Consider the following 12,320-nt stretch of genomic DNA (forward strand, 5'->3'; position numbering starts at 1 on the left):
GTCTTATTCTACATTTCTATCTCGATCTACTGGTTGCACCTGTTTCTGTTATCTTAATGTGTCTCATTTGTTATGAAACATGCTATTTGATGTGTTATATTTACATTAATAAGATGGTAGCATGGATGAAACCAATTTTCCATTGGCTTCCCATTAAAAAGTGGGAAATGCCAACTTTAGCAGTGACACAATTCCACCAGACTTTATGCATAATCTATTACCTGGTCCTCTTAAGATTTGCTTTGACATTTGCGTGATTTGGGCTAGGACCATTACTACCTATAGCCAGTGACTTCAGTCAAACAGCCACTTTGTTTCTCTGATCATATTCATTCAATACCTGCCGCAGCTTAAAACCCCAAAAAAACTAACTGTTTTCCACAGATCTAAACCCCGCTCACCTTGACAGACAGACAGGGGAGGAGAGCTCATTTAATCCAATCCAGCCATTATACCCATGTCTAAGCTAGAACAGGATACCGCCTTGAAACAAACCTGCAGAAGGAGAAAAAGAAGAAGAAGAAGAAACACTGCTTCATTATCCTCCCTTCCCCGGGTGTGACAAATCCTCCCTGAACGGAGCAGAATGTAAAAGTTTCCCTGGGACACGGCGGGGACACGCTCCTGCTCTATTTAGATATACAGTGAAGTGCTGTCAGGGGGGTGACGCGCGGCAGGGTTTAGGGGGGTTGTGTAGGTGGGAGTGGGGGGGGGGGGGTGCTCTCCCTACGGTGTGCCAGTGCGAGGCAGCTGTCAGAGGAGAGGTGGCATTTCCCTGGGCTGACGCTGACACGGGCTGTCTAGCAAGGCAGTGGGAGCGCAGCCCAGGACTGACACCCTGTTTATTCGCAGATGACACCCGGATCCGGGGATGGGTGTCACTGGCATTTTGATTCACCTGGCAAATGTTGGAAAGTCCCCGTCCCTCCCTCCACCCCTCTGAAACACTGCTGTGTGATGAAGTCTTTGTAGAGGTAACACATAACCAGAATAATTGAGGAGCTAGAAGCGAGCATGTGTGTGGGGGCCCCATCATCCACCAGCTATACCCAGCCTGTGTGAGAAGCTAGCATGAAACTAACATGCATGCAAGCACACACACACACACACACACACACACACACACACACACACACACACATATGCACAGAAAGGCAGCCCATTTTCCTCGCCTAGTTCCACCCACACATTCAGTGTAAAATATCTGTCCCAGATTTGCTGCCGCCCCAAAAAAACAAAGTGGAAACCCAAAATGTTCTCTATAAAATCTGTAGATATGCATGTACCATACCCCTGGAAATAAAATATCCACCTACTCACATGGCCTGTCTAGCAGCAAGCTGTCAGTGTCAGGCAAAATGATCATGGCAGCCAATGCGAATATGCAGATAAATATATAGTGCACGGACGGAACACCATTTTGGTTTTCCTTTCTATTTATGTGTAGAATATAGTTTAAAGCCTTCAATGTTCTCGTTCTCTCACAGAGGCCTATATGTTTTTTTTTATCTCACCCAAGGAAATGAAACATTTTTAGATTTATTTTTTTTCCAAATACTTTTTGTCAAAATCAGTGAATATCTCCTCACGATCTGCTACCTGTCTGTAGTGAGTGTGCGCTCACAACAACAAAAAAGTCTGGGGAACACATCCTAGGTACCAAACTGGTATTTAAACAAAGGTGGCCCAACATAGCTAGAAACATGCCTGTTTACAGAGCCTAGGCTGTGCCTTATAACACTGGATTTTTGTCCAGCTCACACAAAGTATGGACAGGTAGCGGATTGTGAGGAGATATTCACAGATTTTGACAAAAGAGTGATTTTGACAACAAGCGTTCTTCAGAATCAAAAATACTCAAAAAAATTGCTTTGCTGACGCGGATGTAATTGCTTGTGCCTGTCATAATTCTTTTCAGAAAGAAGTTCCCAGGTCTCAGTGATTATTTTGATAAGTACATTGTTATCATTATTGATCTATGTGGCCATTTTATAGCGAAACAAACTAGCAAACCTAGCCTAAACTGTCATGAAAGTAGAAATGTTTAATTTCTATTATATTTCTAGGAGAGTATTCTGTATATGCATGATTGTTTCCTTTTACTGGGATACGTTTATATTTTGTATACGACTAACAGCTTGCTCACAAATATACTTGCATCTAGACAATAACAGTAAACACTTGACCGTAATATGAGTATAACATATCAGTGATGGCCATTACTGGGTGAGCCCTGTGGTGCTGGGAAAGAATTCAGCCCTCATTAAATTCTGTGGCGGTATTTCAGCTGAGGGAATTTTTTTTTTAGCTATTGGTCCTAAACTGTGCTTCGGCTTTCATTCTGTGACCTGTTTTAAAAGATTTACGTGGACCCCCAAACCAAGGCAGCAATATCGAAAATATGTAGTTCTATTAATGAAAAACGACCAATCTAATGCAATCACTCAGAGTAGCTGTATCGCTAAGCTTTTCCCACTAAAGATATAATGTAGTGTTTCCCCATTGTCTTAGGGGAAACGGCACCCCCCCCCCCCCCCCTATTTATGTGCGAAATAACTGTAACACCTTGACCCTTAACAACAGAAGTAATCAATCTACAGTCTATTTTCATATATAGCAGGTGCTTTTATAAAATTAAAATAAACACTCATGTTATTTATGTAATTAATGTGAAAGTATAGTGTCCTCTTCGTTCTGTGAAGTGTGGACGAAGATGCTAACAATAGCTCTGCTGCTAGACATCTTAATGTGGATCTCAATCAATGGACCAGATGTCTGACTTCACATGCAAGGAGGCAGTGGAAACTGCTTGAAAGTGAGCTACTGGAGAAGTTCTCAAAACGGCCTGTCTAAAGCTAAATAGGGGAGATTTTGAATGGAGATGACTTTGTAAAAAGAAAATAAAATAAAAAGTGTGCCCCTGTGTAACCATGCTAATAAATGAACAGTATAGTACAAACTGACCAAATTTCACTCGACCAATTGAATATGAGCATCCATCAACAATCTTAAACTGAAATGATCTTTTTAAGTTATCTCGAGGAAACACTTTTACTCCTTTTTTCCCTCCTTTTTTAGTGAAAATACTCTGTCTATTTACTAAATATTCTGTTAATATTATTATTTTAATGCATAATAAGCCTTAATTAATAATTAACGAACAGTTAATTAAGGTAACCTTATTGTAAAGTGCTAGTATAATTGTGTGTGTTTGAGCATGCATACTTGCATTAAAAAGACGAACTGTGAAAAAGTAGTAGTAGGATTATGTATCAAGTTTTTTATCATTGTAAATGAGATATGAGAGGCTTATCTTTGCTATACGGTTGAAACATTATTTTAGATGAAGTTGAGTCTACCCCCAAACCTTGCCGTATTGTATTGTAAGTAAAACATAGAAAGTCAAGTGTTTGAATGTCATGGCTGAGGAACTTATTTAGTTGTGATGTGATCCTTGAGCCCTGGGCCACTGGAGGTCCCCAAACTCTGCTTTGAGAGCCAACCTGTCCATCTGAAAAGCACACTTACTAAATGCTAAATATGAAAGTAAACTCAGCTCAGTCTTAAACTTGAATGAGGAACTTGAACTGAATGAGGCTTCTCAGTGCACAGCATCTCCATTCATACAGTTGGGATTCTCCTCTCTGCTGTGATAGTATTAAAAATGTTAACTATCGCATTCCTAACTGAAAATCTATCCACTCGACAGAATAAGATCTACATTATTAGTCTGGCCGGGTTAAGAAGAACAGCCTGCGCATATGCTGTGCACGGAAAACGCAAAAATAGTAAATTAAGTATGAACAACAATAGTGTTTCCTCACTATATAATACACACACACACACACACACACACACACACACACACACACACACACACACACACACACACACAGGAGGAGCACGGCTATAAATAAAGAGCAAAGGAGCAGTGGCATATGATTGGAGGGACCGTCGCACATGAGAAAGGTTACAACCAGCCAGTGGGCCATTTGTCTTGTTTTGGATACAAACTACTTGATTCCCCCAAATGAGTGGGTGAGGAATCCCGTGACATCGGCACTTAATCACGGCCCCGTACACCATTATAAATCAGTTGAACTACTGACACCTGAACTTTACTTGCGTGCACACTGTAAAGGCCACAGGCGCGGGCTTACGCTATTAGCAAGCAGGCTGATCCATTGTGTGTGCATTCAGGTCAGGAAGCTAGGGCACGGGGATGCACATGCCGTATTGCATAGCCTGAGCTTGAGACTGCAAACAAACAATAACGTGACAAGAGAGAAAACACCATAAAGGATGAATGGTATCATATTTTTTTTTATTTTTTTTTTATATGAAACGATTGAAAAATGTGAGTAAAGCCCCCTATCTCAATGGCCTGCGACTTTTGGTGACAAATTGCGAACAGCATTGGCGAGGGATTTTCCAAACTGTCTTCAAATGTTCACAGGGGTTCTCAATTTCCTCACGTGAGTCGCAGAGCCTCGCTGGAATTTTGAGCATGTTCAAAAAATCTACGCAACAAATTTCCTCTTGTGGTCAGGGTTGACTCGAACGCATCTACGACCCTTCGCAATTTTGATTCCGTGAGTCAGAACGGGCAAGAAACGTTAGAAAACTTTGTGTGCTGTTGGTGATTGCCACACAAACTTCAGCGAAGGTTTGTGCAACATTCGCAAACGTGTCGTAAGAAACAATTCAGTTCGATTCCAAGTGCCAATTGTCGCTCGTTAGCATATTTTCTCGCAATTTTGTGTCCCCAACTATAGTCTCAGCCAAGTGAGATAGAGCCTTGAGTGTTTTTATTTTCCAATATAACTCAAACAGGACTATTTTCAGCAGAGGTATAATCTACCTTTGGTCGTCAAGTGAGTATATGGAGCAGTAGTAATCAACTACTATGTGTGTTCATGGTGATGCAGGAAAATGTCACACAGTTCAACAGTGTAATGTGGTTTGAATACTTTTGGACAACAATGGAGCTCTATGAAGGAGAATGAAAATATATATCAGGCTGTGATAAGCACCAAGTACTTGTTAGCTATTTCAGTCATCATTGGTTTCAATTAATACACATGAACAAGAATATAGCATAATGCCCTAGTACCCTTGTGTTCAAGCTTTTTGACAGCACCTAATAACCAATTTACGTGAACAAATTGAGCATGACATACTTTCCACACCTGCTGGGTCTGGGTGGGTAGCATTCCACTTTTTTCCCTTTTTTCACATTCTTTCTTTCTCATCAATGAACAATCACTCTTTTATAGAACATGTCTGTGTTTATGCATGCAATGTGATGGGGCTTTTGAGAGGGGTTTGATAAGAACTAAGGATGGACACACTTTGTCCACCCATAGAAGAAGAGCGTATGTTTCATTTCATTGACTGTGCCCTGAAAAGGCTTCACTAGTCATTAGTTTAGCACAGGGGTCTTTAGAACTAGACTGTTGAATAGCTGATTGACAGCTCTCTCCCCTTCACTCAGACATCAACAGGAACCCCATCTTAGGATGAACATGAACCCGTGGGTCACACTCTGTGTTCAAAACAACTATTGTAAAAGTCTTCTTGGAGAAGTATGGAATCACTGTTGTTTGCATATAGACATTGGCAACAAAGAAAATAATTCCATACAGATGCAGTGATATGTATACAGATCATAACGCAAGATTAATACCAGATTTCCAAACCAGACTTTTTAAAATATTTTGTGAAGAGTGAAGAATACTATACGTATTGCCATAGTTAACTTACTAAAGGGGACTTGAGCCAATCAAAAAGGAACACATGAATCCTATGGCAAGTACAGGTTTTTTTTGTTATTCTTGATAGAAATATACCAACCAGCATATTTCCACCCATTCATAATTGCATCATTCTCATGCTGCTCGAACAAGCCTGGGCAAATTACCGGGCACATACGGGCGACGTCATATGATATATGTGTCATCATGCAGACAGTTTCAGGGAAAATATTTTTTTAAACTGAAACAATATAAATAAGTAAAATGTTTTGATAGAAAATCAAGTCAATTTCGTCAAAAACAGAAGTTACAAAATACTTTTTTTTGTCTCGTGCATTTAAACTAAAAGGTCAACTATTATTCAACCTAGCAAAATAACTGTACCTTTACCTGTGATTATCACACACCAATAAATCGGCGGTTAGATTCAGGGCCAATCAGAGCAGACTGGACTCTTTGGAAGGCGGGCTTTAAAGACAAAGACTCTAAAACGGAGAGTTTCTGACACAGGATGAAAAGAGAAGATTCAGCAATGGTACTGTCAGAAATATAGGTTGTTGTTTTTTGGACACAACATAAAAAAAAACTGTTTCTTATAAAACTCCAAATTACAATTTTGAACCTGAAAATGGGCATGTTATGTGACCTTTAAATACATTTATGAGAAATACTGCCCTTCCCTGAAAAGTATTAATCACCAACATAGGATATGGAATTACGATTATGCACATGTGTAAGCCATATCAAGTCAGGTGCTAACATTTGTGCTTGTCCCTTTCACATGTGGAGGGTGTGTGCATGTGTGTGTGTGTGTGTGTGTGTGTGAGTCAGTGTCTTTGTGTCATTTACGTGAAGAGCATCACACCAAGTCTTTTAATGCATCAATGACATGGTCGGTGTGTGTGTGTGTGTGTGTGTGTGTGTGTGTGTGTGTGTGTGTGTATGTGTATGTGTATGTGTGTGTGTGTGTGTGTGTGTGTGTGTGTGTGTGTGTGTGTGTGTGTGTGTGTGTGTGTGTGTGTGTGTGTGTGTGTGTGTATGTGTACGTGTGTGTGTGTGTGTGTGTGTGTGTGTGTGTGTGTGTGTGTGCGTGTGTGTGCTCTGCAGCAGCTTGTTGGGCTGAGTTGTAAAGCCTTGTCCCAGGCTCGTCCTGCCTTTATGTGGCCCAGACAATAGGCAGACCTCCCAGCAATGCAGCTGGGCCTGGCCCTCCACACAACAGCCTTCGTCCATACACTGTAAAAACTGCACCCAAGTCAAATGTACTCATCAGCTACTGTATGTGTCTCCGTTCTACTTATACAGTAATAATGTTGTCATGTACAAAGATGAAAGTAGCCAGCTGTTGGGTTTCATTAGCTTATTTTTGAATGTATTTTTTTATTTGGAGAATGGATGAGCTGATATCTACGGAAGAGGATTAGGGCCGCACATGTAAAAAAAAATGTAATTCTGACTTTATTCTCAGAATTCTGAGAAAAAAGTCAGAATTCTGACTTTAATCTCAGAATTCTGACTTTAATCTCAGAATTCTGAGAAAAAAAGTCAGAATTCTGACATTAATCTCAGAATTCTGACTTTTTTCTCAGAATTCTGAGATTAAAGTCAGAATTCTGAGATTAAAGTCAGAATTCTGACATTAATCTCAGAATTCTGACTTTAATCTCAGAATTCTGAGAAAAAAGTCAGAATTCTGACTTTAAAGTCAGAACTACGGGTACCTCTAAGGACAATCCTCCGTGGGAGAGACACTTTGCTTTATGCAGTAGGAGGAAACCACACGCAGAGTAGCCAGTAGCCTTAGCCTACTTGTGCTAAAATGGCTTCACTTAGCGACTTCTTGCGGGTTCGAGGGGTTCCAGAAGAAGCCATTTCGTCAATGGAAGACCAAAAGGTGAGTGAAACTGTAATATGTGTTGTTTTGGTGCCTGGAGTTGTATGTGTTAGCTAATATGGTCGGACGAGTGAATGAATATAAGATAGCATGTGCAGGTTGAGCAGGCTACCGGTTAGCAGGTTGAGCAGCTGGCTAAGAAAACAATGCCTGGAGACTCTTGCTAAAATAGTAAATAGCCAGTCAGGCGACTAGACGCAGTTCGTACGGCTGACTGTTGTCCATGATATTCCCCCTCTCGGGCATGTGTTTACCGCAGGGATTCATAATCATATTAACCTCGCCACGACAGGAATATTATCCTGCTTTGCTGTCTGAGGGTCATGATGCATTTATTTTACTCTTGCATTTCCCACCTGCGAACATATGGCATTAATGATCTGTAGCGTTTGCACTGGTGCAATCTAATCGGCTAATTTCTTCTTTGTGTAGTCAAGTAATAATAATAGGCTAATACATTTGCATACAGAATAAAACAACAATGGCACGGTCACGTTCATGTAGCCTATTTACTGACCATCCCCACCTGCCTTCCCTTAGCTTCAGATGCTATTCCCGTCAGCCAAGCAACCCGGACATTAACTTATAAGAAAACACAATCAGTCGCCGTATAGCCTACATATGTGGTGCTTCTGTACTGTTCTCACTTGCAAACACATTAAAGCTCTTTGAGAAAGGCTATCGATCTGTAGCGTTTGCGATCAAGCCGCTCATGTGCCGCTCATGTAACTATTTACAGTGTGCCGCTGCTGATTTCTTCTTTATGCAGTCTACTATAGCCACTCAGTCACTCACATTTCTCAACCACTACTGCCATCTATGGGCGGAAAATGGTATAGCACGAGTTATTTGAGGAGATCGCAGGTGACCTACTCAATTAGAACAATTGTGACAGAAATCCAATATAATTGGAACAAACTATACATAAAAAAATACTGTAATTGTGTTAATCTAAATACTTACAAAGGCATTTCCCTCCTAAAAGTCAATGAGTATGTCAGTGTTGTTTGATCCAAAAACAGAACAGTGTTTGGATACTAGGTTAAAGTTGTCTTTAAAATGATTTAGCCATTTAGCTCCATTCACCCCCATGTGATCGGGTCTGGCAGGTCAACCATGAGTTTCCTAATGGCTATTACTATGACAGTGTCTAGACTGAATTCAAATAAATAATATCAGGTTTGATTGCAGTATTGAGATACTCATAAGTGAGTGTGTGTATAGTCTTAAATTGAGAGGTCTATCACTCCCTAGCTTTTTAATGTTTTTCTAGCCAGAAGAGGGTGATCCAGTTATTGAAGAGCTATACAGAGTCAAAAAAATAAAAATTATAATTGTTGTTCCATTATTGTACTGACCTCTGCATTCAAAGCTTTTCTGCACATATAGATCACTATTTTCCCACTGACTTAACAGGCTTTACCATGACATTATATTTGCAATGTGCACTTTGGAGAAAATAATTGTCTTTTTTTTATTTTTTCTCCTCGTGCAGTTTGACAACATCATCGAACTAATGGATGATGCACTCCTGGCAGACTGAAGACTGCAGAACACATTTCCACCTTCTATTTTTGCAAAAGGCTCCTCGCAACATGATTCGAAGAATTACAGCAGTTTAACTGCTCCCAACACTGCCTGCAATGCCAGAATTGGATGAGCTAATTAAACTCTACTTCAGACTTTCTTTCAGTAACAAGGAAATACTTGCGATTTTAGCACATAGCAATCATATAGTACTTAGTATCAGAACTTTAAAAAGAATTTGTAAAAGACTTGGTCTGTTCAGAAGGAAGAACCAGACTGACTTGGACCAAGTGCTGGCTTTTGTCCAAAATGAGATTTTGACCAATGGACAGATGCAGGGGTACCGTTGGCTACATCTTCGCGCAGTTCAACGGGGATTTGTCGTTTCCCAAGATACCATAAGACGCATTATCAAGTTGGTTGATCCACAAGGTGTCGAATTAAGGCGAGCACGACGCTTGAGAAGACGACAATACAGCTGCAGAGGGCCAAATGCACTTTGGCACATGGACGGCTATGATAAGTTAAAGCCCTATGGCATTTGCATCCATGGCTGTATAGACGGTTTTAGCCGATATGTGTTATGGATGGAGGCCTATACCACAAATAATGATCCTAAAGTGGTTGCAAGTTACTTCATCAAGACAGTTTCAAGCATAGGAGGATGTCCAGAGAGGCTGCGTGCAGACAGGGGCACGGAAAATGGCTGTGTCGAAGAGATGCAGATGTTTTTGCGGAGAAACCACCCTGACAGTTTTGCAGGGGAGAGAAGCTTCCTTTACGGAAGAAGCACAGCAAACCAGCGCATTGAGGCATGGTGGGGTACCCTCCGCAAACAGAGTGCGCAATTTTGGATGAACCTTTTTAAAACTTTCCAGGATGATGGGCACTTCACAGGAGACTTTTTGGACAAAAACCTTATCCAATTCTGTTTCCTTAATCTTGTTCAGGTAATATCTTTCCTTGCCTCATGAAATTAATCGGTAATAAAAGTAGTATGAAAAGCATTATTAACATACTTATGAGTTATAACCTGCATATATCACTGTATAATTACATTTATAAGCACTCACACATATTCAATGCTTTATAATAGTGATCATAACACCACATTATAAAGCATTTTTCAATGACTTATAAGGCCGAGTATCATAATTCCTCATAATTCATTGCTGGTCACTCACTGACATGGTTTTTGCAAGGATAATAGTGTATTCTTCATTTCATAGTTGTAATATATTAAAATGGTTTTATAATGCATTATAATAACTGTTGCAATGCGTTATACTTGAGATTATAAATTCCTTTAACTGGTCATTCCGTGCTTTAAGTTTTACATTGATTATTGTTGATGTTTACAAAAATGAGTGGTATACAGTATATCTTAAATATTTACTTAGCTGATGGGGGCATGCAATGACAACGCAGCAACCTAGGCCTCAATTTAGAGAGGCAGCAGTAGTCCAACACCTCCTATTTAAAAGTTTTTTAGTGGGTATTAACTGTGCTTCTTTCTTTGCAGGATGAACTGGATGAAGTTGTCCGCACATGGAATTCACACAAAATCAGACCAAGATCAAGTAATGACGTGGGTTCGGGTCGGCCAGTGGTGATGTACTCGTTCCCAGAGTTACACAGTGCTGAGGATAGACTCAAACCGATTGCCATGGAGGAGGTTACTTTGTGTTTGGAAGAGTGTACTCCCAAAGGCCAGTTTCCTTGCGATCAAACTGTTTTTGAACTATGTTGTCTACTAATGGAAGAGAAAGGATGGGATGCTCCAGCAGATCCACTAGCTGCAGCTGATCTATACATCATGTTAAGAGAGGAACTACAGGGAAATATTTGATCAATGAAATCCACTATATGGACAAGTATTGCTGTGCTGCAGCTAACTCAAGAATGTTAAGTTAGACAACTGTTCCAGATTGATGCATTTTGAGTGACGGCAAGTTCTCAGCAGCTAAGGCTGTAGAAAGAGAATCAAAGCTGAGAATCTTCCTACATACTTAATGAATTAGCGCAGAAAGAACGTATCCAAAAGCCGGTGTTCGTTATTGACTGCTGGAGGGAGATCACCCATCATCATCATCATCTCTCCCTCAGTCCAGAGGCACTGACATAACTTGCATACTGTCTATTAGCAGTGCCAAATCTGTCTCCATCAGATCCAAGTTCTTCAGCTGCACAACACAAACTTTCTGGTTGGACACAAAGATTTTTTGTTCATGTCATTTGAAGGCCTATTAATGCTGCTAAGAAAGTTAAAGGCTTAGGTTTCAGCAGCAGCAAGAACTGTGGCAAGCTTCATCACTGCTGTGTGCAGGCAGTTATAGATTATAATGATAATGTATTTTTGCTACTTTAGTCATTTTTATTAGTAGCACAATGGTGAACCAACCAGGTTAAATATGTGCATTAACCACCATTTCCCAAAAGAGAAGCCAGCCCTCCACCTGTCTATTGACAGAAACCTAATGCAGTTGGACTAATTCATTCGGACATTTTTTCTACTAAGATCTGAACTAAGTAGAACATTGGCACAATGCTGGCAGACCTTTTAACACTGTATTTTTGATTTAACAGTAATCTGTACAATGTAACCTATGTTGAATATAGTTGAGGTGGCCTGAACTTTGTATACTTACCTTGTCCCAACCAAACAATTGAATATGAATATTAATTGCAGGGCTTGATATTCCATGTATTCCTCATAAATGTTTGACACTCTTCATGTCCATATTAAAATGATGCATTTATTAATAGACATTCAGTAGAACCATTACAGGTTTGATATTTAATAAGATCTGTTCTTTCCACGTACTTTTCAAGCTGTTTAATGGTGGCTAGTTGTAACCTGCTACTGGCGAAATGATTCACTGTACCTTTTAAATGAGTCACTTGATATTGGTAATTTCAGAGCCCTATTCTGGTTTCATTTAATGCATTGTGCATTTCAATTGTTTAAATTGTCCACACACTTCTTTCACTACTGTTTTTCATGCTAGCTGACTAATATTTTTCTTAAATTTGTATCCACTATGATTATCAATAAAATGCTTTGTAACATTCTCAAACAGCTGTATTTTAAACCTTATTTTTACCCATCAATTTTTACCCATATGGATAGGGAGCTTGATCAACAT

At 39.9% G+C, this 12,320-nt stretch overlaps 1 long non-coding RNA gene across 1 annotated transcript; it reads left to right on the top strand.

Annotated features, from left to right (window-relative positions):
- Nucleotides 1-7,534: 7,534 nt before the first annotated feature.
- LOC307267334 lies at nucleotides 7,535-11,857 on the top strand. The gene is made up of 3 exons (XR_013845397.1): nucleotides 7,535-7,647; nucleotides 9,143-10,124; nucleotides 10,697-11,857. It is a non-coding gene; the product is annotated as an uncharacterized lncRNA (long non-coding RNA).
- Nucleotides 11,858-12,320: the final 463 nt, after the last annotated feature.

Source organism: Ammodytes marinus (genome assembly GCF_949987685.1).
Source record: "Ammodytes marinus genome assembly, chromosome: 2".
NCBI classification, from domain to species: Eukaryota; Metazoa; Chordata; class Actinopteri; order Uranoscopiformes; family Ammodytidae; genus Ammodytes; species Ammodytes marinus.